We start from the raw sequence: 24444 nt of genomic DNA on the forward strand, positions 1-24444 counted from the left end.
AGTTCTACTATAGGGAGAGGCAGGGGAATTAGGGTATGCTTTTTTGGAGGAGAGGCGGGGAGTATTGTAAATTTGTGGAGAGGTGGGACAGATTTATGTATAAGCCGGAAGTGAGCCTTTGCTGTATGGATTATGGACCAACATTTATACAGCACTTATTTTATCTATCCTCTTGTAGGACACTGAAGCCCGTGACAACATGGGCAGCATGCTACAACATGTATGATACTTCACAGAGGCCGCTGCAGCTTTCCTGATGCTGAGGGCCTTTCACTTTATGCGGGCACTGATTTTTCACAATTAGAGGTGCGGGTCGCAAATTTCTGGAGCGGCATGTACCCACACGTCTTGCCTATGGGCACATGGGCAGACAGACACATTTGAATAGGATAATAATCCATTCAGAGAGGTCTGCCTCTGTATATGCGCGTACGAGCATGCATTGTGATTTGGAAAGGCATTCACAGAGATTGTAGCTGAAGGGAGTAGTTGTGAGAAATGCAACACTATGCAGGTGGCAAAGAACACTCTATAGCAGTAACAAAGGTGCTGTCAAGCCCTTCCGGAAATTTTAAATGCTGTGGACGCAACATGGTGGCCAGTAGAACGCTGTTGCCTGGTGCAGAACGTCAGCAGTCAGCTGCTATGCCATAAAGAGCTTCACCATATTGTTGTTTTCTGCTGTGGCGGTCCCACTCCCCAACCTCTTTGTGTAGCACCGCTAAAACAGCCAGTGCGCAAAATAAAAATGCGACACGCTGGTTAAAAAAAAATATTAAAAACAGCTTAATTTTTTTTTTTTTTTTAAAGGAGTTTGGTGAGCCGCGAATATCAAAAAAGGGATGCGGCCGCCATTGTTAAAGACGAAGTTGCAAGAAAAAAGAAAAAAAGGTGAAGACATGTTCATTCCGGGGAGAAAGTGTCTTTAAAACAAAGTTTTGCGTCCATGCTCAAGTGCCATGCTGAGCAAGGAAAACCGGTAGACTCTGCGTTGTGGAAGCAGGGAGAGCTTGTTGTGCCTGCAACAGGCAGCAGCTAGGAGAAAGTCATCATGAAAATAGTGCTGACAAAGTGTAAACAAAACGTTCCGAGTAACGACATCTAACCGGGGGTGCCCTCATGGGAGGTTACAAAAAGAGAAAATGCGGTACTAAGGAGGGACTACTAAGCCTATAGACCAATGAAAAGCCACCATTTACAAAGGAAAGTGAGAGGAGCCAATTTAAAAGATAGGCGTAAAGTGGGCGGAGCTTCATGCCCATATACTGAATTATGCACGTCTCACAGAGACAGCGCAAGCGCTGCCTAGCCAAGACCTAAAAAATCCCTATTGTAGTGTTGTACTTTTAGAAAATTCCTTTGTGTAAACATGCATGGATGAGATAAAGAAATGTGTGCTAACAGATTGTACTTTTCAGATGTAAAATAGTCCCATGTGCATTCCAAATGAGGCAGAAGGATACATCCAAACTGCCAATAGAAAGATAAGATTTAAATATTTATGAGGGCTGATCTGAGATGTGACTGACAATGTCTGGAAGAATGGTCCCAATCAAAAGAAGTCAATGGATGAAGGAGCATGAATCAAAGCACCTTAGCGCATGTGTAAAATACAAAATGGTCGCCATGAATAATGCCAGTTCCATTATAAGTCAAACCTCAAAACGCCAGGTAAATCTAATTGTTCACATGCCAAGTGTTATTCTCTCATATCTGCTGTTCAACATGTGTATGTCCTTGTCCATATACGCGTTTACAGCAGTACCAGCTTAAATTCCAAATGTACACTGATAACAACCAAACCTATTTCTGGATGGAAGACTAGGCGGAGAAGCGGGACATACTTTATCGCTCTCCGGCCAGATTTGCAGCTCTGTAATTTTTTAACTTTAAACTGCACTTTAAATCGTCTCAGGGGCTGAATTGGAGCTATCATTCACTGGGCGAATCATTTTAAACATTTGTATAGATTTTAATTATACTTGTGTTTGTGTTCCTATGCTGTCATTTTAATACTGCATACACCCTACCCCTGAGTTGACTCGGCACCCGCAGACTCCTCGTTCCACCGCCAGTCAGCAGCTGACTGTTCGAAGTGGAGGGAGACTCCGGGGACAGCCCGATTTTTCTGAGCCACTCACTCACTTCCCGATAGTCCCAACCTGAACCGCCATCTTGGTTGGGTGAGCGGTCTAGTTGCTCCGCCCCAACCTAGACAGCGGGCAGTATATTTACCGGCGAGGGCGAGGGAGCGCAGCGGGCGCACGAAGGGCGCACCGAAGACGCGCCTAAGAGAAGCCCGTCTGCGCCCGTCCGCGCCAGGATGTCGCCATTCGCCAGGGACCCTGGCCAAATCGAGGTAACCAAGCTTGTCTACACTCAGGCGCAGCTGATAGGCTTCAACACCATACACTTGACCTGTAAAAAAACTGACCCCCATTTGGTGCAAAGTGGCATTCGTTGTGCGTGTGGATACTTACTCTCACATATATCTCCCCCTCAACCTCCTCTGACTACATCAGCATGTGACTCTAAGAATTGCACAACTGAATGTAAGATCTCTTGGAAAACATTACTCACAAATACATGACTTAGTTATTGACCACTCTCTTGACATTCTATTCATTACTGAAACGTGGATGCAAGACGAGATAACATCTGTAGCTAACCTGGTCACCCCTACAGGCTACACTATCCACTCCCTAAATAGACAAACTAGAGGAGGTGGGATAGCGGTAATCACCAGATCCCATTTTGAGTATACATTCACTAAGCTACTAATTGCAGGCTGCGAGAGCGCTCGCTACACCATTAAAATAAACCCGCACCTATCCTTCTCAGGCATTCTAATTTACAGACCGCCGGGAAGTGAAAGCAACTTTGTAAAAGCACTATTAGAGACAGTCTGTTCATTGGCAGCCGGAACAGCGAATTTCAATATTCTCGGAGACCTGAACATACACTTTGACTGCAGCAATGAGACAAAAATAACTAATCTGCTTGCAGACTTAGCAGGGTTTCAACTTAGACAGATGGTCCAGGGAGCAACGCACACTGGAGGCCATCTCCTAGACCCCATTTTTACTAACATAGAAGAAGCTGTGGTGTCCTTGCCTATACCTATGACATGGACGGATCACATGCTAACTATTATGTCCATCCCCAACCAGGCTAAATCTCAGCCCAGGCCAATACACAAGATGTATAAGAGGCCCTGGAGGAAACTACGGTTAGAAGACTTTGCCAATCTGCTAAAAAAAACTCCCGTTATCCCACTCTGACGACACTAACCTATGTTACGAAAAATATTGTAATTGGATAACTCAGGCCCTGGATATATTGATTCCTACTTCCTGGATTCAAGCACGCGCTAAGGAGTCAAGCCCTTGGTTTGACGAAGAGCTATTAGCCCTGAAAAAAAGCTGTAAAATAGCCGAACGTAAATGGAGGAAACGATATGACCCCGACCTAAAAACTCAATATAATACAATTCAGAAAAAGTATCACAGGCAGATCTGTAAAACCCGTGCAACTTTCTATGCCAACAAAATCAATGTAAGTTCTAATCCCTCCAAAATCATTTTTAAAATCCTGAAAGATCTGAGCACTAAAAAAGCAGAAGTTAACATCTCTGCATCACAGATGTTCTGTGATAAACTGGCTTTGTTTTTTGTGGAAAAAATTGAAAAAATCTATAATGTATTTCCCGCAAAGCCCATGCTCAGCCCTTCTAAAACAGAAATTATATCTGAACCTACTAGCATCCCGGAGCTAAGTCAGGAGGTTTTTGACGGATTCTGTCAAAAAATCAAATCAGGTTCTCCCCTCGATCCCCTAAAGCCGGAGCAATTCAGGAAAGCAGATACCACAGTACTTGAACCACTAAGAGGCATTATTAATACATCATTGACAACATCAGAAATCCCCATAAAATGGAAGCAGGCATGGGTGAATCCCATAATAAAAAAAACAAATTTAGATCCGACAAAACCTGAAAACTATAGGCCCATATCTCTGCTACCTTGGCCTGCCAAGATCACTGAGTCCTACGTAAACACCATCCTTATGGCACACCTCTATGCCAATAACATCTTGGACGCCTCCCAGCATGGTTTCCGTGCAGATCACAGCACGGAGACGGCACTTCTTAGTGTTACAGAACATCTCAGATCCATCAGAGATTCCGGTCAAACGGCAGCGCTGATCCTGCTCGACCTCAGCGCTGCCTTTGATACGGTCTCCCACGAGGTGCTTCTGCACAGACTGGAGGCAGCAGGGGTGAAGAGCGCAGCTTTGGCCTGGTTTAAAGCATTTCTGTCACAGATCTTTTCAGGTAGCTACCCCTCCATTTGTCTCTAAAAAGTGTAACATAATGCAGGGAGTACCTCAGGGCTCAGCGCTCAGCCAGACACTCTTTAATCTATATGTCCAACCACTAGCTGAGGTCGCCAAGAGGTGGGACCTCTCCATCGTGTCATACGCTGACGATACTCAGCTGGTGGTAACATTGAGTGATGACAATGGAGCAGGAGCACTGAATTTCAAGCTTGGCCTCACTGCAGTAACTGAGTGGCTGACGGCCAATTATTTACAACTTAACGATGACAAAACGGAGGTGTTAATAGTAGGAAAAAATGCCAACGCTTGGGGAAAGGACTGGTGACCCGATACTCTTGCCCCCCCCCCCCCCCCCCTGACCCCAAAGCAGAGGTAAAAAACTTGGGGGTGTGGTTCGACTCAACCTTGAGTTTTGTTGGCCACACAAAAAAAGTAGCTGCCACAAGCTTTGGTATCCTACGTAACCTACGACCTATATTAAAAATTTTCGACCCCTCTACACGTCAGGTAATTATCCAAGCCACAATCTTTTCCCGCTTAGACTATGCTAACTCCTTACTCCTGGGAGCCAATCAAGCATAAAAAAAACGTCTGCAGCGTGGGCCCTAACAGGGCTTCCCCGGTTCGAGTCTGTAACCAAGACCTTGGTAAAACTGCACTGGTTACCGGTGGAAAAGAGAATTAATTTCAAGGCCCTGTGCTTAGCCTTTAAGATTCTAAAAAAATCTTCACCTCCCATGCTATGTCATCTCATAACACAGTATACTCCGAATAGAGCCCCCAGATCAGAAGGACAAAATCTGGTCATGATTCACCGTGTCAGACTCGCCCGTACTGGAGGACGTTCCTTTCAATACATGGCTGCCAAACTATGGAACGCACTACCACTGTGGATCCGAAGTATAAATGACCTTCTTGCCTTCAGAAAGGCATTAAAGACCCACCTGTTTTGCTAAGTTGACCTGATAGCCTGTTTGTATGTTGTGCTCTCTCCTGTCTAGTCCAGCACCGGGACGCCCCTTCGCTGGGGCAGCCGCCGCGCTATATAAGCAGATGTAACATAACATAACATGTTAAAACATACAAGGGAACACATCTTGCCTAGACTGTGTTCCACTTTATCAAGGAGAGCTACTGACGTCAGTACTTTTCAAATGTTTTCCCTCTAGAAGCCCCGAGCCATGAAGTGTGTAGGCAAGAAGGGCCCTGAAGGGTAAAGCCCGCGACACTAGAAACAATCCACAGTGCGGGGAGGATGGGTAGGTCGGTAAGGAATCTGCGGCTAGATCATGTTTCTAGCAGAACAGGCCTTACCGAAGGTAAGAAACAAGTTACTTACCTATAACTTTAGTTCTCCAGTATTGGTAACTTTCATAGATTCCCATTGCTTGTATCATTCCCCGTCGTCAGAATGGGAGCCTAGGTAATAATATATATATATATATATATATATACCTAGGTAAATACACCCTAATAGGTGTAAAAAGTAAAAAATTAGGCCTAGGCCTCATCTTTTGCAGCCTATTGGTGTCCTTATGTAAAAAGACCCAAAGTCACCCTAGCAACCAATCAGATCAGCCTCACCCTGTAGAACCTTCCTGAGAAGCTCAGAGCCTCAGATTTTCGTAGCCGTTGTCTTGCCACATAATCACCTAGCCCTAAAGTGAGCTTTCCCAGGGGAGGCGGGTGGGCGCATGGGAATCTATGAAAGTTACCAATACTGGAGAACTAAAGTTACAGGTAAGTAACTTGTTTCTTACTCCAGTATTGGAACTTTCATAGATTCCCATTGCTTGTATCAGAGTAGATAGCAGTTAGCATACCTCAAACATTTCGTGCACAGTTACAGAATCATTATAAACTAATGACATCACAGATTATAACAACCATAAAGCAGTAACAAAGCATAATAAACGAAATGTTTGAAAAAACAGGAGGAGGGAAGAGAGGAAAGCTCACCTCTTATTGGAAGAGATTTCTCAGGACTGCCTGTCCTACAGCCGAATCCTCCTTTGCAGCCGCCTCCAGGCAGTAATGTCTCGTGAAGGAGTGCGTACTGCTCCAGGTGGCCGCTCTGCAAATGTCCTTTATGGATACTCCAGCAAACAGCGCCGTTGATGCTGAGATCGACCTTGTGGAATGTGCCTTCACCTGTCCTTGTAAAGGTTTGCCTGCCGCCTGGTGGCAGAACCGGATCGCACTAGTTATCCATCTAGATATCCCTTGTTTTGACAAAGGAAATCCTTTCCTTGGGGCTCCAAAAGCCACAAACAGTTGGGGTGTCTTTCGAAATCCAGCTGTGCGTTGTAGATAGAATTTCAAACATCTCTGAACGTCCAGAGAATGAAGTGTCCTCTCAGCCTGGGTTAAAGGTCGAGGAAAAAAAGATTTCAAAACCACTGGCTCGTTAAGATGAAAGTCTGTCGGTACCTTCGGAATGAACTTGGGGTTCATCCGTAGGATCACTGTATCATTCTTGAACTGTAAGAAGGGTTCTTTGATGGTTAAAGCCTGAAGCTCTCCTACTCTCCTTGCAGAGGTGAGTGCCAAAAGAAGCGCCACTTTCCATGATAGGAACTTCAGGTCCGCTTTATGTACTGGTTCAAATGGAGGTCTCATCAGCTGAGCCAGGACCACATTCAAGTGCCACACCGGAGGTGGGGGCCTAACTGGCGGGAAAACTCTAAACAGTCCTTTCAGGAATTGTTTTATTACTCTTGCTGACAATAAAGAGGGGCCCGATCTTGTTCTCCTATACCTGGACCTTGATAGAAGCATGAGCCAGACCTGCTTGTGCCAACGATAGAATATATGGTAAGAGTTGATGCGGAGCTGACGAGAAAGGATGCACTTTTTCCCTCTGACACCACAAATGGAACCTTTTCCATTTCGCTCTATATGTCTTATTAGTGCTAGGGGCTCGTGCCTGTGCCAAGATGGTCCTGCATTCTTCTGGGATGTTTAAATCCTTAAACTCTCTGTATTCAGGAGCCAAGCCGTCAACTGAAGCGAGCTCGGGTTCGGGTGAAGAACCTGGCCGTTGTACATTGATAGAAGTGTCAGTTTGGGTTGCAGATGAATGGGTTGTGTCTCTGATAGAAGAAGCAACTCCGTGTACCAAAACTGGCGAGCCCAGGCAGGCGCTATTAGTATCATCCTGCACCTGTCCATCTTGAGTTTCTTGAGGACTCGAGGAATCAGGGGAAATGGCGGAAAGGCGTAAACAAACGCGCCTGACCAGGACATCGAAAGGGCATTCCCCAGTGACCCTCGATGGTGTTCCCTGCTTGCGTAACACCGGCATTTCTTGTTCCCTGGTGTTGCAAACAGGTCGATCGCTGGGGTCCCCCAACGGAAGAAGATGTCCTTGATCACTGCGTTCTCCAATTCCCACTCGTGCGAGACTGCTCTCAGGCGGCTTAGCGTATCCGCCTTTGTGTTGCATACTCCTGGAAGGTATTCTGCTACGAGTGTGATGTTCTGCGATATCGCCCATTCCCACAGTATTTGGGCTTCCTGTGAAAGCAGTGGCGATCTTGTGCCTCCCTGCTTGTTGACGTAATGCATTGCGGTGGTGTTGTCCGTCCGCACCAGGATTGCTGAGTTTGTAATCCTTGGGAGGAAAGCCAACATTGCCAATCGAATAGCTCGTAGCTCCAGAACGTTGATATGTAAACGACGTTCTTCCGGGGCCCAGTGACCACTGACCTGGAGGTCTTGCATGACCGCTCCCCAACCTTGAAGAGAAGCGTCCGTGGTAATGACGTGAGGAGCCCGTGCAGCTTTGAAACTGAGTCCCACAGTGAGGTGAGATCTTTTCATCCACCATGAAACCGACCATTTCATCCGCTGGGTAACCGTCACTCTGTCGTCGAACGAACCTTCCATTTGTCTCCACTGAAGGTCCAGTTCCTCCTGTAGGGGGCGCATTCGCAGTCTGCAATGCGGAATCAATTGAATACAGGATGAAATCGACCCTAGAAGAGATTTGTACATCCTGACTGTCATCCAACTTCTCCTTTGCAAACGAGTTGCTGACGATATGAGTTTCATCTGTCTCTCTTCCGATGGGAAAGCCTTGCACACCTGAGTATCTAGTATCGCTCCCAAGAACTTCACCGTACCTGCCGGCTGAAGAACTGATTTTTCCTTGTTGAGTTGTAAACCCAGATGAATAAAAAGGTCCAAGCATGTGCTCACTGCCTTCGATGCCTCCTGTAAGCTTGGGGCCTTCAGCAGCCAGTCGTCTAAGTACGGGAATACTTCCAGCGACTGTCTCCTCAGAAATGCTGCTACCGGTGCCAGCACCTTTGTGAATATCCGAGGAGCGGACTTTAATCCAAATGGGAGCACCATGAACTGGAAGTGACTCTTGCCTACTGTAAAGCGAAGGAAACGTCTGTGAGCTGGATGGATCGGGATATGAAAATAGGCATCTTCCAGGTCTAATGTTGCCATGTAGTCGCCTGGGTTCAAGAGGCGCAATATGTCCTGGAGTGAAATCATCCGAAACGACAGTTTCGTGAGATAGGTGTTGAGCTCCCTCAAGTCCAGGATAGGACGCCACTTTTGCTTTGTTTTGCGGATCAGAAAAAATCTTGAGTAGAACCCTTCTCCCCTTTGTGATAGGGGAACACGTTGGATCGCCCCTTTTTGAAGCATTTGTTGAGCTTCCTCTTGAAGAAGGTTCAGATGTTTCGAAGTAGTGGCGTGGGGAGCTCTTGTAGGTGGAAATTCCTGGAATTCTAGAGTATGCCCATTTCGGATGATGTTTAATACCCACTGATCCGATGTAATCTCTTCCCAGCTGCTCAGATGTTGTGATATCCTGCCGCCCACTGGAGATCCCAGAAGCGGAGGAACAGTTGGCAGAGTCAGGAGGCCGCTATTGACGCTTGCCAGCGTCCTTGCCCTGATGCCCCTGTCGTCCACGAGTGTTTTGGCGAGAGAAAGACTGGGATTGCGACTGCCGCTGATAGTATTGATTGCGGTACTGGGGCCTGTAAGATTGCGACTGCTGTGAATATCGCTGTTGTTGATAACCTCCTCTAGGCGAAGAGAAGCCTCTTCCTCGTACCTCCACGGAACGGTGTCTTCCTATATTGCAGGTTCCCCAGAGCCCTTGCTGTCTCTGTGTCCTTCTTTATACCCTGTAGGGTCTCATCGACATGTTTCCCAAATAACATGTCCCCGTCAAAGGGCAAATCCAAAATCCTATTCTGGACCTCTGGCCGGAAGTATGTAGCTCGCAGCCACCCTTGTCGCCGAAGAACCGCTGCACTGCCTAGGGCACGGAAAGAGATGGTGGCGATGTCCATCGCGCAGTCAATCATCTCTGAAGAGGAACGCTGTCCCTCTTCCAGAAGTTTCTGTGCTTCCGCTTTCTGGTCATCCGCTAGCAGATTCACATAGTGTGCCACATCACTCCACATCTGGCGGTCGTACCTTGCTAGGATAGCCAAGGCATTCGCCGCTCTGACCAACAAGCTAGCCATCGACGAAAAACGCTTCCCCGCGTTGTCCAACCTTCTACCCTCCTTATCTGGCGGAGTCGTGAGGGTGGCCGAAGGATTCCGCGATTTCTTCTGTGCTGCTTGTGATATGACCGAGTCTGGTCTAGGTTGTCCAGTCAAACAGGCGGGACTGTCATCAGGAGCTTTATATTTCTTCTCCAAGCGCTGCAGAGTTGGAATGACCGTCGCTGGGGTCTGCATCACTTTCTTCCCTTCCTCCCATATGTGCTCTACAATGGGAATCGAGCGCACGGCCTTACGGTACGCCTCCTTAAAATCGTACAAGAAACAATCCGTAGATGTTGTAGGCATCGCTAACTTAAAGCGCGCTGTGGCCCTTTCCATCAAGCTGAAGAAACCTCCTACATCAGCCGGAGGCGAGTCGACCGGATCTGGCACTGGTGAAGCCGGATCCGGAGCTATATATTGGTTCCATTCACTATCCTGGTCTTGATCTTGGTTCTGCCCCGTCTCATCTTCATCCGAGGTATCCACTTGGACTTGCCGAGGATATTCCCTCTCATGTTCTTCCTGTGCAGGCCGTACTGACTGTGCTGTCACCACCTGCGGTTGAACCTGTGCTTGACCTTCCACAGGTTGTGACCCTTGTCTGCTCCTATACTCCTCCAGCATTGCCCTTAAGTCTGTCAAAAGACTCATAGGCATCGTTACCATGCCCTGCTGTGGTTGGGTATCTTGGTATGCAACCTGTCTTTCTGGCCGCTGTTCCTTTTGATAATAATATTCCTCATCCAAATCCGAATCATGGTACTTCAGATTCAATTGCGATGGACTGTAAGCATCCCCATACATCTCATTCTCCTCTTCCGAGTAGTCATCTTCATCCAACAAAAGGGGTGGGGGTAGTGAAGGTACTTTCCTTGGAGAAGTCATATCTGGGGTTATCCTCCTCCTTCTGCTGTTTTCTGGCGCTCCTGTCGTCAACGGCGTTGAAAACAACTCCACCGAATCCTTATTCTGAATCGTCGTCGACGGGATCGTCGACGAGAGTCCCTTCACCGTCGACGGCATCGTCGACGGAACCGTCATCGTCGACGGACTCATCATCGTCGACGGGATCGTCGACGGAGCTGTCATCGTCGACGGGTCCATCGTCGACGGGCTCGTCGACGGAACTGTCGTCGTCGACGTCGTCGACGGGATCGTCGTCATCGAGATTGCCACCGTCGACGGAATAGTCATAGTCGACGGGATGGTCTTCGTCGACGTGGTGGTAACCGTCGACGTGGTCATCGTCGACGACGCCGTCGTCGATCCAGTCTTCGTCGACGGAATCGACATCGAGGTCTTAGTCGACGCTCTCGTCGTCGTCCTCGTCGTCGCTGGATGGCTCGTCGACGACTGAGGAGAAAAATTCACCTCAGATGCTTTAGAGTCCTTCTTGACCCCTGTAGAGGCCTCTACAGTCGGTTTCTTGACGGACTTGGCTACTTTAACCTGGTGGGAAGGCCCAGCCGAGCTCTCATCCAGTTTAGCCTTTTGCACCTGCAGTGCCTGCCTTTCCCTCTCCTTTACACTCACGTGAGGAGATTCGATAGGCCCTGGCTTGCCAGACCTATCAGAGGTCCCACGCATAGCCTTTAAGGGGGGTTCAGTTGACATGTCCACAGACGATCTGCCCCTTTTCAATGAAGTCTTTGAAGATGTTGATCTGGCATCTTCCTCATCACCAGAAACTACTTCATCCCTCCTTTCCAACTTCCTCAGCCACAGAAGCAGCCGTCCTTCACGATCACGGAGGGTTTTAACAGACATTCTCCTGCATATACTACACCCATCGACCTTATGGTCTGGGTATAGACAGTAAATACAGTCGTTATGTTGATCTTCTGTATAAAGTCGTTTTTTGCCACAAGTGGCACAAGACCTGAAAAGGCTCTTCTTTTCCTTATCAGCCATGACAAAGCTGAAAGAAATCCTAAAAGAAAACTGTTTAAACAGTACCTCAAGTTGAAGTTAGAGCAGAGCTCTAAGGAGACTCCCTGTCACCAACGAAGCGGTAGAAAATCTGAGGCTCTGAGCTTTCTCAGGAAGGTTCTACAGGGTGAGGCTGATCTGATTGGTTGCTAGGGTGACTTTGGGTCTTTTTACATAAGGACACCAATAGGCTGCAAAAGATAATGAGGCCTAGGCATAATTTTTTACTTTTTACACCTATTAGGGTGTATTTACCTAGGTATATATATATATATATATTATTACCGAGGCTCCCATTCCGACGACGGGGAATGATACAAGCAATGGGAATCTATGAAAGTTCCAATACTGGAGTAAGTAACCTGTCCATCTGATAGACACATCTAGCCACAGATTCCTTACCTTTGAACAGATACCCAAGCAATGCCATCCCCAAAGAAGGGACTGCCGCAAGGTTTAGACCAGGAAGTCAAGCAAAACAGAGCGACCAAACAGACCTTCTCTGCAAACCTGAGAATCCAGGCAATAGTGTCTGGCAAACGTGTGCAACAAAGCCCATGTGGCCGCTTGCAACTATCCGAAATGGGAACACCACGCTGGAGAGAAGTGGGTGCCGCTTTTGCCCTGGTGGAATGGGCTCCAAGTGCTTCAGGAGGATCCTCCTTCGCTAAAGCGGAACATATTTTGACACAGAGGCTAACCCAGCGGGATATAGTCTTCTTTCGGAAGCATACCCTTTTTTTGCACACACACATCCTCAAAAGAGTTGGTAATTTACCCAGAACTCTTTGGTTCGATCGAGGTAGAACGAGAACACTTATTTTGGTCCAGTCGATAGAGACGCTCCTCTTCTTTGGAAGGGTGAAGAGGTTCATAGAAAGTGGGTAAAGTAACTGACTGCCCCATATGAAAGGGTGTTACACCTTAGGTATAAAAGATGCCCTTGAGTGGAGCACCACTTTATCTGGAAAGGCAGTCAGGAAAGGGGGCTGTGATTAACGTGCCGGCAGTTCGCTCACCATCCTGGCAGAGGTTATTGCCACTAAGAAGGCTGTTTTGATGGTGAGCAGCCATAGAGGGCAGTTGTGCAGCGGCTCAATCGGTGCACACATCCGAGAGATTAAACCAAATTAAGGTCCCACTCTGGCATAAGGATAAATTACTTACCTGTAATCCTAGTTCTCTTCCAGGGGTTTTCATCATCAAAGTCATAAGCACTTGAATATTCCCACCCATGCGTGTGGAGCCCGGAAAACATATAAAAATGATATAGGAAAACATATATATATATACAGCACTATATATCTATATATATCTATATAAATTTTTTCTAAAATACAAACAATGCAGCCTTACAGACACCAACAGGCCAAGCAATGCTGTGAAATCTTGTCTTTACACCTATACAAATAAACCAGGAAAATAACAAAAAAAGGCACTTGAACAGCTTTTAATAAACAGATGAAAAGTAGTCCAGCAAAGAGAAAAGCAGGCATTGTTAGCACATGGGCTGCATTGTAATTTCAATAGCATAGAAACTGAAAGCAAATGTAGAGAACCAAAAACTGACACCATGCCTTTAAGGCAGCCATCACCCCTAGCTTCCCATCATGCCTCAGGGGTGACAGTTAGGTCAGTTGTTCTTTGCGGAGACCCGGAAATCAGGGCACAAAGATATGACGATCTTGACTCATTTGCCTGGGAAGGTGGGTGGGTAGCTTATGACTTTGGTGGGGATACCCCTGGAAGAGAACTAGGATTACAGGCAAGTAACTTATCCTTCTCTTCCAGGGGATCCTCATCAATAGCCATAAGCACTTGAATCGAGTAGCAAGCCCATCCTCTCTTCCTGCGGGCAAATGAGAACTATACCATAAGGACTATTAAGAAATCAATTCGAATAGATTTAGCATTGAAACAAATTCTTCAAGGAGGCTTGGCTTACTGGAGTGTCTGCTCTAGAATCAGGATCAAAACAATAGTGTCTCGTGAAAGTATGTACTGATTTCCAAGTGGCTGCTTTGCAGATCTCAGCCATCGGTACATTGTGTAGAAAAGCCACTGTGGCCTCCTTTCCCCTAGTGGACTAAGCTTTGTGAGAAGCCAGAAGGGGTTGATTTGCCAAATGATATGCGAGCTTGATGCAAGACACTATCCATCTGGAAATGGAGGCTGGGAAACCTGTTTTGATGGCACCATAGTTTCGAAATAACTGATCAGACTTTCTAATGGTCTTGGGTTTATCCAAGTAGAATTTCAGAACTCTCTAAGATCAAGAGAAAAGATTTTTCTCCTGTCATAGATGGATTGAGAAAAAAATGAAGGAAGCGAGATCGTTTGGTTGATATGAAAATCCAACACCACCTTCGGAAGGGAGGAGGAGTGGGTCCTTAAACCTGCCTCTGTTGTGATGAAAAACTGTGTACGTTTCTTTGGAACAGAGCGCCTGAATTCCGCTTACTCTAGGAGCTGAAGTAATTGCCACCAAAAATACGGCTTACCATGTTAGATGCTTAAGAGTCGCCTTATGAATAGGTTCAAAAGGGGGGTCTATCAGTTTGTAAAGAACCAGGTTTAACTCCCAAGGGGGAGGGGGGATATGAGGGGGTGCATGGCCTGACCTGAGCAAAACTTTCTTTAAACCCTGAAGGAAGTCCTTAACGACCTGGAGCTGGAAGAAAGAAGGTGGATTTGGAGCCTTTCTGTAGGCTGTAATGGCAGCCAAGTGCACCTTAATGGAGTTCAACTTTAGACCAGATTTTGCAAAATGTAGGAGATACGATAAAATGACCTCCTCTTGACCCTTAGTAGGCTGAAAATCATTACGTATACACCACAAATACAATCTTTTCCATTTAAAAATGAATATGAATGTCTCGTGGAAGGTCTTTTGGATTCCCTCAAAATGTTCATACAGTCCTGAGGGAGATCTAAATGGCCGTACTGGAGGACCTCAGGAGCCATGCTGCCAAGTTCATCAAGGGAAGGTTGGGATGATGAATCCTCACGTTCATTTTGGACATAAGCTCCGCTCTGCATGGAAGCCTCCTGTGTGGGCACTCGGAGAGGTGTAGCAGGTCTGGGTACCACCACTGCCGTGGCCAGTCTGGTGCTTTCAGAATCATTCTCATCCTGGAGAGTGTGAGTTTGGTTATTACCTTCAGGATGAGAGGAAGAGGCGGAAAAGAGTAAACAAAGGTCGATCAAAAGGGCATTCCCTATCGATCCTGGTCAGTAAAACCTTGAAGCTAAGGCGTGGCATTTTTTGTTTGACTCGTCTGCGAAGAGATAGACGGTTGGATGACCCCATTGTAGAAAAATGTTTGCCACCACTTCGTCGTTTAATACCCAGTCTTGCTGATATTCAAAGTGGAGGCTCAGACAATCCACCTGTGAATTCTGCTTCACTGGCAGATGGACTGCAGTGATAAGAGTGTTGTCTGGCCAGGAGCAAATGCCATATCGCCTGGGCCTCCAGGGAAAGGGGCGAGAGTGAGTCCCCTCTTGCTTATTTAGATAGTACATGGTGGTTGTGTTGTCTGTTTGTACTAAAATCGAGTAGAAAACCTTGAGGGCTAGATGTACTGCCCGTAGTTCCAGCATGTTTATATATGATATGATTTTTCTTTGGTCTTCTACAGACTCAGGGCGGGTGGTCGAACAATGTGACCTCCTCAACCATGAAGAGAGGCGTCTGGGATCAGGCATTGCATCGGAGGAGGTTGGTGGAAAGGTATTCCCACTAAGAGTTTTATTCGATAAGTCCACCAGGGGATGGATGCTTTCGCAGACAGAGAGAAGAATACTGTCTTCCCATCGTACCGGCGTTTGATCCCATTTGTCTTGCAAGCCCTGGTGTAGAGGCCTCATTCTCAGTCTCTGTCTGGAGTTGGGAACCAGAAAAATGAAAGATGCCATCGACCCCAGAAGTGATGCAACTTGTCAAACTGAGGGCTGATGAACTTGAAGGATATTGCACTTCTGCTAGATTGATAACAGTCTCTCCTCAGAAGGAAACACTTTTTCTACGCTGGAGTCCCGAGTAGCCCCTAGGTAGAGAATTCTTTGAGTGGGCTGATGAATGGATTTCTCCATGTTCCCATGAAGGCCCAGGTGTTGCAGTAAGTTCAGGCATATTCGATAGTGGTTTCTCACCATTTGAGGAGATGAGCCCTTCAGTAGCCATTCGCCAAGATATGGGTAGACTAACAGACATTGTCGACAAAGCTGCAGCTACCACTGCCATTCATTTTGTAAATAATCGAGGTGCAGATTTCAGGCTGAAAGGTAGGACTGTACTGATAATGTTTTGCGCCTACTAAGAAACGTAGAAATTTTCTGTGCCGTGGTGCAATTGGGGTATGGAAGTAAGTGTCCTGGAGGTCTATTGAGCACATCCAATCCCCTTTTTGAAGATGTGGATATATTTGATGGAGCGCCAACATGAGAAATTTATTTTTGGATGCTTTTGTTTAGGAAACATAGATCCAGAGTCAGCCTGAAACTCTTGTTTACCCTTCTTTTGCACCAGGAAGTACCTTGAGTATATACATTTTCTTCACTGACTTGAGGAAACTTTTTCTATGGCCAATTTTTGTACCTCTTGACGTAACAGCATTGTTGGTGAACTCTTGACTTCACTGAGGAGATGCACTTTGGAGGGGCACGAAAACGTAGTGTATAACCATTTTGTAGTATATTTAGCACCCCCTGATCGTTTGTTATTTCGTGCCACTCTTTTACATGGCCGGAAATTCTTCCTCCCACTGGAGTGGGTGACAGCGACAGGGGAAGTGAACTTTCATTGCTTGGCCGCGTTCTTGACAGTTAAAGAGGACTGTCGGGGGGCTCCTCTACCTCTGGTAGGAAGACGTCCCCGATAGTGAGATTTGGCCTGATGGTACTGCCTATGGGACCATTGAGGGGTTTGAACCCTCTGATGAAATGCCCTATGATTGTAAAGCCTGTACCGCCGTATGCAATCTTTCTTTCTCTATAAACCAACAGCTTTGAGAGTGTCTAGTTCAGACTTCATCCTGGCCATCTCCTAGTCAGTGTGAGAGCCGAATAATGAACTACCAGAAAAAGGAAGGTTCGGGATGCGTTATTGGGCCTCCGGTTTTTAAAGCTGTAAGGCGCAACTAAGAGGATCTTCAAGCACATGCACCATGAAAATAGGAGTGAGCAACTAAAGATGCCCCATCAGCTGCTGCACTGATCATTTGGTTGGCCACAAGGGCTCCCTCTTGGAGAATCTCCATAAAGTTTTGACTGTCTTCTTTGAGCAGTTTTTTTTGTAGCATACGAGAGTCCCACAACGCTCTATCATAACGCACTGGAAACCTTCAAAGAAGCTGCTGCAGAGCTGCAAGCTTTTCTCCCCCAAGAATCTTGGGCTCTGCTCTCCTTGTCCAGAGGGACAGTTGACGAAGAAGCCACTGCATGGGTCTTCTTCACAGCAGCAATAATCAGCGAGTCCGGTGGAGGGTCTGACCTGAGGAACAGGGGATCTTTTTCTACTGGTCTGTACTTCTTTAAGATCCTTGCTGGAGCCGTTTTTATTGTAGCTGGAGTAAGGAAAACGTCCATGATTGGTGGTACAAGACCAGGAACTAGTGGTAGCAAAGGCCTCGACATGGACCTCTGATGCAGAGTGTCAAATATGACTGATGTAGATGCCCGAGGTGCAGACATCTCTATGTTTAGCTTCTGTGCTCCTCTAGCTATTTCATCATAGAAAGTGTTGATTTCATCTACAGGTGTGACTCTGGAGGGTGGACTGTCCATAAGAGTGGGAGAATATTCCCTCTTGGAGAAGTGGGTCGAAGAGGACGACCAGGAGGGTGATCTTCGTCTCCTATGACGACAATGAGAAGCAGATTTACGTGGTGGAGACTTGTCCCTCTGGCGACCCCTGTCGTGGGTGAATAGTCAGTTGCCTGCACCAGCTGAGCCAGAGGGGATCTAGGCAGAGGACTTGTACAGTCCAACTGTGTTGAAGGCTCTTTCTACCAATGATGAACCGGGAGACGCCACCTGGGAGAGAGATGAACAGAGGGAGATCTGTGTTCTTTCCATTGTTGCATAGCTGGAGCCGTGATCTGCACACGGAATTTTCCGAGAGGTCTTTTGTCGTGGAGTGGCGTGTCCAGGATGAACTGTGTGTGACGACATCGATAAACGTGAATGTCTTGACGTCAAGCGACTATGTGCCACAAAGACCTGCGAGTCCAATGAAGGAGACATCTGCCTCGTCGTCGGTCGATTGTGTTTCGATGTCAACCAATGTCCCGTTGATGGAGACTTATGCTTAGACGTTGGAAAAGGAGTACCCAACTGAGTACCAAGTCTTGACGTCGTACGTGGGGTAGGTGATGGTGAAATCCTCCTTGACATCGAACCCTTTGACGCCGTCGATCTAGGCCTCGACGTTGAGCGCCACCTTGTGGACTGCAACGGAGGAGTCCATCTCGACGTCGAATCTCCTCTCTACATCGCTAATCTTGATGTCGAGCATCTTAATGCCTTCCTCTGAGGGACTGGCTTCGACATCGAATCCTTTTTTTATGTCGGCGATGATCTATGCCTCGACGTTGACCGCCGCCTGTTTGACGGTAACGGAGGGCTGCGCCTCGACGTCTAACGTCGTACAGACGGCAATGACGGACAGCGGTGTCTTAACGTTGGGCGATCCCGTATCAACGGAGAGCGACTCCTCGATGCCGACCGGTTGATGGTGGCAGAGGGTTTGTCGCTGATGACGTACCTCTATGTCTGGAATCTCGCTTCTGGAAGATGATCTGGGTCTCTTCTTCTTCTTCTGTCTCACTGGAGACCTGCCTCTAGAGATAGAAGCTTTACCTTTTTCAGAAAGGCCATAAAGGCGAATCCTCTCTCTGTCCTTGAGAGTCCGTCTTGATAGAGACGGACACTGTTGGCAAGTCTCAGGAACATGAGAAACCGGAAGGCAAGGAATACAGACAAAGTGGGAGTCTATATTGGCCTTCTTTTTGCCACTGGAAGGGCAAGGATCAAAAAGGGAAGGTGTTTCTGAGAGATAAAAAATGCCAAACTCCTAAAACAAGGTAGAGGAATACTCCAACAGGTGTAAAATTTTGAAGTAAAAGGGTTTTAAGTGGAATACAATTTCTGCTTGAAAAGTCACATCTGTGGAGCTGATTAACTAGGGTCCTGACCGAAGGAGAAAGAAATAGCAACTGACCTGTCACAGATGGTAGCATTGGACTTGCAGGGCTCCTATTTCCACATTCCTGTCCTGTCGGCCCACCGCCGCTACCTGCGGCTTACAGTGGGACAGGAATGTAGAAATAGGCATCCTGCAAGTCCAATGCTACAATCCAGTCTCCTGGGTGTAGAGCAGACAGTACCTGAGCCAGAGTGAGCATCTTGAATTTCTCCTACTCGAGGAAGTAGATGAGGGCTCTGACATTGAGGATAGAAGGGAGGCCTCCATCCTTCTTTGGAACCAAGAAATAGCAGGAATAGCAAAGAGCCTATTTCTGGCTGTGGAAAACTCTCTATAGCTCCCTTGCCAAGAGAGCCTTGACTTCCTCGCAGAGTAGCACAAGATTATGCTCCATCAGCCGGCCGTGAGTTGGAGGCATAGAGCGAGGGATAGTCTTGAAGGGGAGGGAGTATCCCCTTCAGACTATCTGCTACACCCACCTATCCAAAGTGATGCAGCATCAGTGGTGGAGGAGATAGCGCATCCTGCCACCCACTAGACGCTCGTGATCCCGAAAACTGTCTGACACTGCTGGGATGACGAGTACTGAGTGCAACAGTCTATTCTCCTACCTATCATGGTAAGAACTACTTGTTTTTTGTCTGGCTCACAATTTGTTTTGTTTTTCGAAGCATCCTCAGTTTAAGCTGAGTCCCCGTGACAGTATTTTTTGTGAGATTGCCCACATGAAATCTATGGGCAATCCCACAAAATCCATGGATTTTATTTTATTAACCAATCTAGGAGTTATTCGTAACAGTAAACCACTGCACTCTTGCAGCTTTTCTACAACAGAGATATCAGTAGAAACTTTGCTTTGGAGGGATTCAGACTGAAATTAATGTTGAGACATCCAGGATTTGATTTGTGTAACACATTTGTCAAGAAATGAATATGCTACTTACTAGTATGCATCTGTTCTTGGCATGTAGGGCTGCTAACATTCATATCTTAGCATTAGATCGCCACCTAGTGTTGGGTAGATCGCCACCTAGTGTTGGGTCCGGATGATCGCACATTGTTGTCCTGGAAGAGTCTTCGAAGTATCCTGAGATGGGTGGCTCCTCCCCTGGACTACAGTGCGCATGGGCATCGGCTCCATCCCCAGATTGTTTTTCGCCATTGTGGCAGAGGATGGAGTGAAAAGTGTAAAGGATGTCCATGCTAATGATTGAATACAATAGTATATCTGCAGCTGCGACAGGCACCGGGGAGGAGGGTGGGCGATATGAATGTTAGCAGCCCTACATGCCAAGAACAGATGCATACTAGTAAGTAGCATATTCAGTTCGAGGCATGTGGGCTGCTAAATTCATATCTTAGCATAGAATACATAGCAGTCCCTCCATCAGCGGCGGTTGCCCGTGCCAGCTGCAGAAACCTGAAAAAGTGTCTTGAGAACAGCCTGCCCAACAGCCGCTTGCTGTTTGGAATGTACATCAACACAGTAGTGTTTTGTAAAGGTATGTGGTGTAATCCACGTGGCTGCTCTGCAAATGTCCTCTAGAGGAATGTTTCCTAGGAAAGCCATGGATGCCCCCAACTTGCGTGTGGAGTGTGCTTTTGGGGGTATTGTTAAAGTGCGCTTGGCTTTATTTGAATGCACTTAACAATCCATCTGGCTATTCCAGCTTTGGAAATTGGGTTGCCTTTGTGTTGTGGTGAGAAGGCAACAAAGAGTTGTTTCGTCTTCCTAAAGTGTTGTGTCCTGTCTATGTAGTACATCAATGCCCTCCGTACGTCTAGCGTATGGAGCATTCTTTCCGCCACCGTTTGTGGGTTCTGGAAGAATGCCGGCAAATCGATAGTTTGGTTGAGATGAAAATGTGACACCACCTTTGGAAGGAATTTGGGGTTAGTACGTAGCACTACCCTATTTGGATGAATCTGAATGAAAGGCTCTTGTATTGTGAGCGCTTGCAGCTCACTAACACGCCTTAGTGACGTAATAGCAATTAGGAAAGCAACTTTCCACGTTAGGAACTGCAGTTCACACGAGTGCATTGGCTCAAATGGTGGTCCCATCAGTCTGGTGAGGACCACATTGAGGTTCCACACCGGAGCTGGCGGTGTTCTTGGGGGAATGACTCGTTTCAGACCTTCAAGAAACGCTTTAATGGCAGGCACCCTGAAGACTGAGAGGTGCTGCCTATTTTGAAGGTAAGCTGCGATGGCGGATAGATGTATCCGAATAGAAGTGAACGCTAGCTTGCACTTATAAAGGTGTAACAGATAGCAAATGATGTTAGGGATAGATGCATCTAGCGGGTTTATGTCATTGTCTGCACAGTAAATGACAAAACGTTTCCATTTTGCGGCATAGCATGCCCTGGTTGACGGCTTCCTCGCCTCCTTGATGATGTTCATGCATTCAGGAGGTAGGTTGAGGTATCCAAACTCTAAGACTTCAGGAGCCAGATCGCTAGGTTGAGCTGTTGCGGATCTGGATGCTGAATTTCTCCATGGTTCTGCGTCAGAAGTCTGGGCGTGAGGCGCAGTCTTTGATGCGGCACCACTGAGAGTTCGAGGAACGTGGTGTACCAGGCTTGGCGCGCCCACGTTGGAGCAACTAGGATGAGTGTCATCGAGTGTTGCCTTAGTTTTCTCGCCACCAGTGGTATCAGAGGTGTCGGGGGAAAAGCGTAAGCAAATTTGCCTGACCAGTTCATCCATATCGCATTGCCCTGCGATTGGGGGTGTGGGAACCTGGCGGCGAAGCTTTGGCATTTTGCGTTCTCCCTTGTGGCGAACAGGTCTATGTCTGGACGACCCCACCTTTGGAAGTACGGCTGGAGTACCGATGGATGTATCTCCCACTCGTGCATTTGATGACTGTATCTGCTGAGCAGATCCGCCATCTGATTGTCCTTCCCTGGGAGGTGTTCTGCCATGAGGAAGATGTTCCTCTGAATGGCCCACTTCCACATGCTCTGAGCCAGGTGAGACAGCTGTGGTGAGTGGGTGCCTCCCTGCTTTTGGATGTAGTACATCGCGGTCATGTTGTCCGTCCGGACTAACACCACCTTGTTGCACAGATGTACAATGAAGGACTTGAGTGCCATGAAGATCGCCATCAGTTCTAGATAGTTGATGTGCATCTTCTGCTGCTGCGTCGTCCATAGTCCCTGCACCGTGTAAGTGAGCAGATGAGCTCCCCATCCCTGGAGAGATGCGTCCGTTGTCAGGATAACCTGTGGCACTGGCTCCTGGAACAGTCGGCCCTTGCAAAGGTTGTGTGGAGTCCACCAATGCAGAGAGTTGTATGCCCGACTGGTAACCAACACTAGGTCTGTTAATTGTCCCTGAGCCTGTGTCCACTGATTTGCTAAGCACTCCTGGAGCGGGCGCATATGCAACCGTGCGTGAGGGACTATGAAGATGCAGGAGGCCATCATGCCTATCAACTGCATGAACACTCTTGCTGGAAGTGAGTGTCCCGGTCTGAACTTCTGGATTAAAGACTGTATGCCGTCTATCCTGACCTGGTTTGGTTGCGCCTTGGCCGTCAGGGTATTGATTGTCGCACCCAGAAACTGCCGGACGTGTGCCGGCTGAAGGTGTGACTTTGGGTAATTCAACGAGAAACCCAGGTCGTGAAGGAGGTGAATGGTAGTCGACATGTCCGCGGCGCACTGCTGTTCCGACCTGGCTTGAACGAGCCAGTCGTCGAGGTAGGGGTAGACATGGATGTTCTGCCTCCTGAGGTGCGCTGCTACTGTCGCCAGACACTTGGTAAACACCCTTGGGGCAGTTGTGACTCCGAAGGGTAGGACTTTGAACTGATAATGCGTGCCCTGGATAGTGAACCTGAGGTACTTTCTGTGGGACGGATGTAGCGGAATGTGGAAATAAGCATCCTTGAGATCTAAGGTTGCTAAGAAGTCTCCTTTGTTTAACATAGGAAGGATCTGTTGCAGTGTAAGCATGTGGAAATGCTCTGACAGTATGTACAGATTGAGGGGACGGAGATCCAGAATTGGTCTGAGAGATCCGTCCTTCTTTGGAATGAGGAAGTACAGGGAATAAACCCCTGTTCCTTCCTCCCCCACTGGCACGAGCTCGATTGCCCCTTTTTGCAGCATCACCAACACTTCCTGCTGCAATAAGTGCAAGTGCTCTGCGGACATAGGTCTTTGCCTTGGTGGAATGTTGGGTGGAGTGGACTTTAACTCTAGACAATAACCGTACTGGATAAGCTGTCGCACCCACCTGTCTGTGGTGATGTTGATCCAGACGGGCAGGAACTGCTGTATTCTCCCCCCGACAGGTGTTAAATGGTCGGGGGGCAGTGACAGAGAGTCACTGGTTGCTTGGGGCAGAGGAGCGTGAATTGTTGCCTCCTTTGCCACGTCCTTTGTTGCTGTTTCCCCTGTAGCCCCTCTTGTTTGGTTTGGGGTACGAGGACTGTGCTCCACCTCTAGGGAACTGTGACTGTTGACCCAACTGTCCTCTGGTGACTCCACGGGCACCTGAGCGACGAAAATTATTGCCACGAAACTGCTGTGATTGTAGGGCCCCCATAGATTTAGCAGTTTCAGTGTCTTTTTTAATTTTTTCCAGGGTGGTGTCAACATCTGGACCAAACAGTCTATCCGGATTGACTGGTTGATTAAGTATGGTTGTTTGAATGTCAGGTTTGAACCCCGATATGCGGAGCCAAGCCTGTCTTCTGAGCATGACACTGGTGTTAATGGCCCTAGCGGCTGTGTCCGCGGCATCAAGTGCACACTTTATGGCCGCGTTGGAGATCAGTTGTCCTTCTTGTATAATCATTTTGGTGCCCTCTTGAAACTGCGGAGGCAGGTGTTCCACAATCTGCTCTAGTGTGTCGTAATGTGATCTATCATAACGTGCCAGTAGTGCCTGTGTATTTGCAATACGCCAGAAATTGGCAGCCTGTGCAGCCACTCTTTTGCCTCCTGCCTCTAGCACTTTGGACTCCTTATCCGGGGGAGGAGCTTCACCCGTTGTTTGGGAGTTGGCCCTCTTGCGTGCGTTTGCTACCACCAGGGAGTCAAGCGGCAACTGTCCTCGAATGTATGCAGGGTCTGCAGGCGCTGGTCTGTATTTTTTTTCAATACGTGGGTTGACCACCCTCGCCCTGGTAGGCTCTTTAAAGATGTCCGCAGCATGCTTGAGGACCCCTTTGAGCATAGGCAGGGTCTTTACAGTTCTTTCCGAAACTGAAAAGGTGTCGAATAGAAAGTCTTCCTCAACTGGGTCAGCATGCATGTCCACATCATGATTAGCAGCTGCCCTCTCAATGAGTGCATGAAAACCTGCAGAATCCTCTGTAGGGGATGCACGTGTACTGAAAGTCTGTGGGTCTTGTCCCACATCTTGGGTGCCTTGGTCCCCCATGACATAATAAGAATCTGGCTGTGCATCAGGTTCATTTACTGGGAACGT

At 47.5% G+C, this 24444-nt stretch overlaps 1 protein-coding gene across 2 annotated transcripts in view; it reads right to left on the minus strand.

Moving 5' to 3' along the window:
- TIAL1 (TIA1 cytotoxic granule associated RNA binding protein like 1) overlaps window positions 1-24444 on the minus strand; it is a 710846-nt gene that overhangs the window by 355218 nt on the left and 331184 nt on the right. The window lies entirely within an intron of this gene.

Source organism: Lissotriton vulgaris, chromosome 5, assembly GCF_964263255.1.
Source record: "Lissotriton vulgaris chromosome 5, aLisVul1.2, whole genome shotgun sequence".
Lineage (NCBI taxonomy): Eukaryota > Metazoa > Chordata > Amphibia > Caudata > Salamandridae > Lissotriton > Lissotriton vulgaris.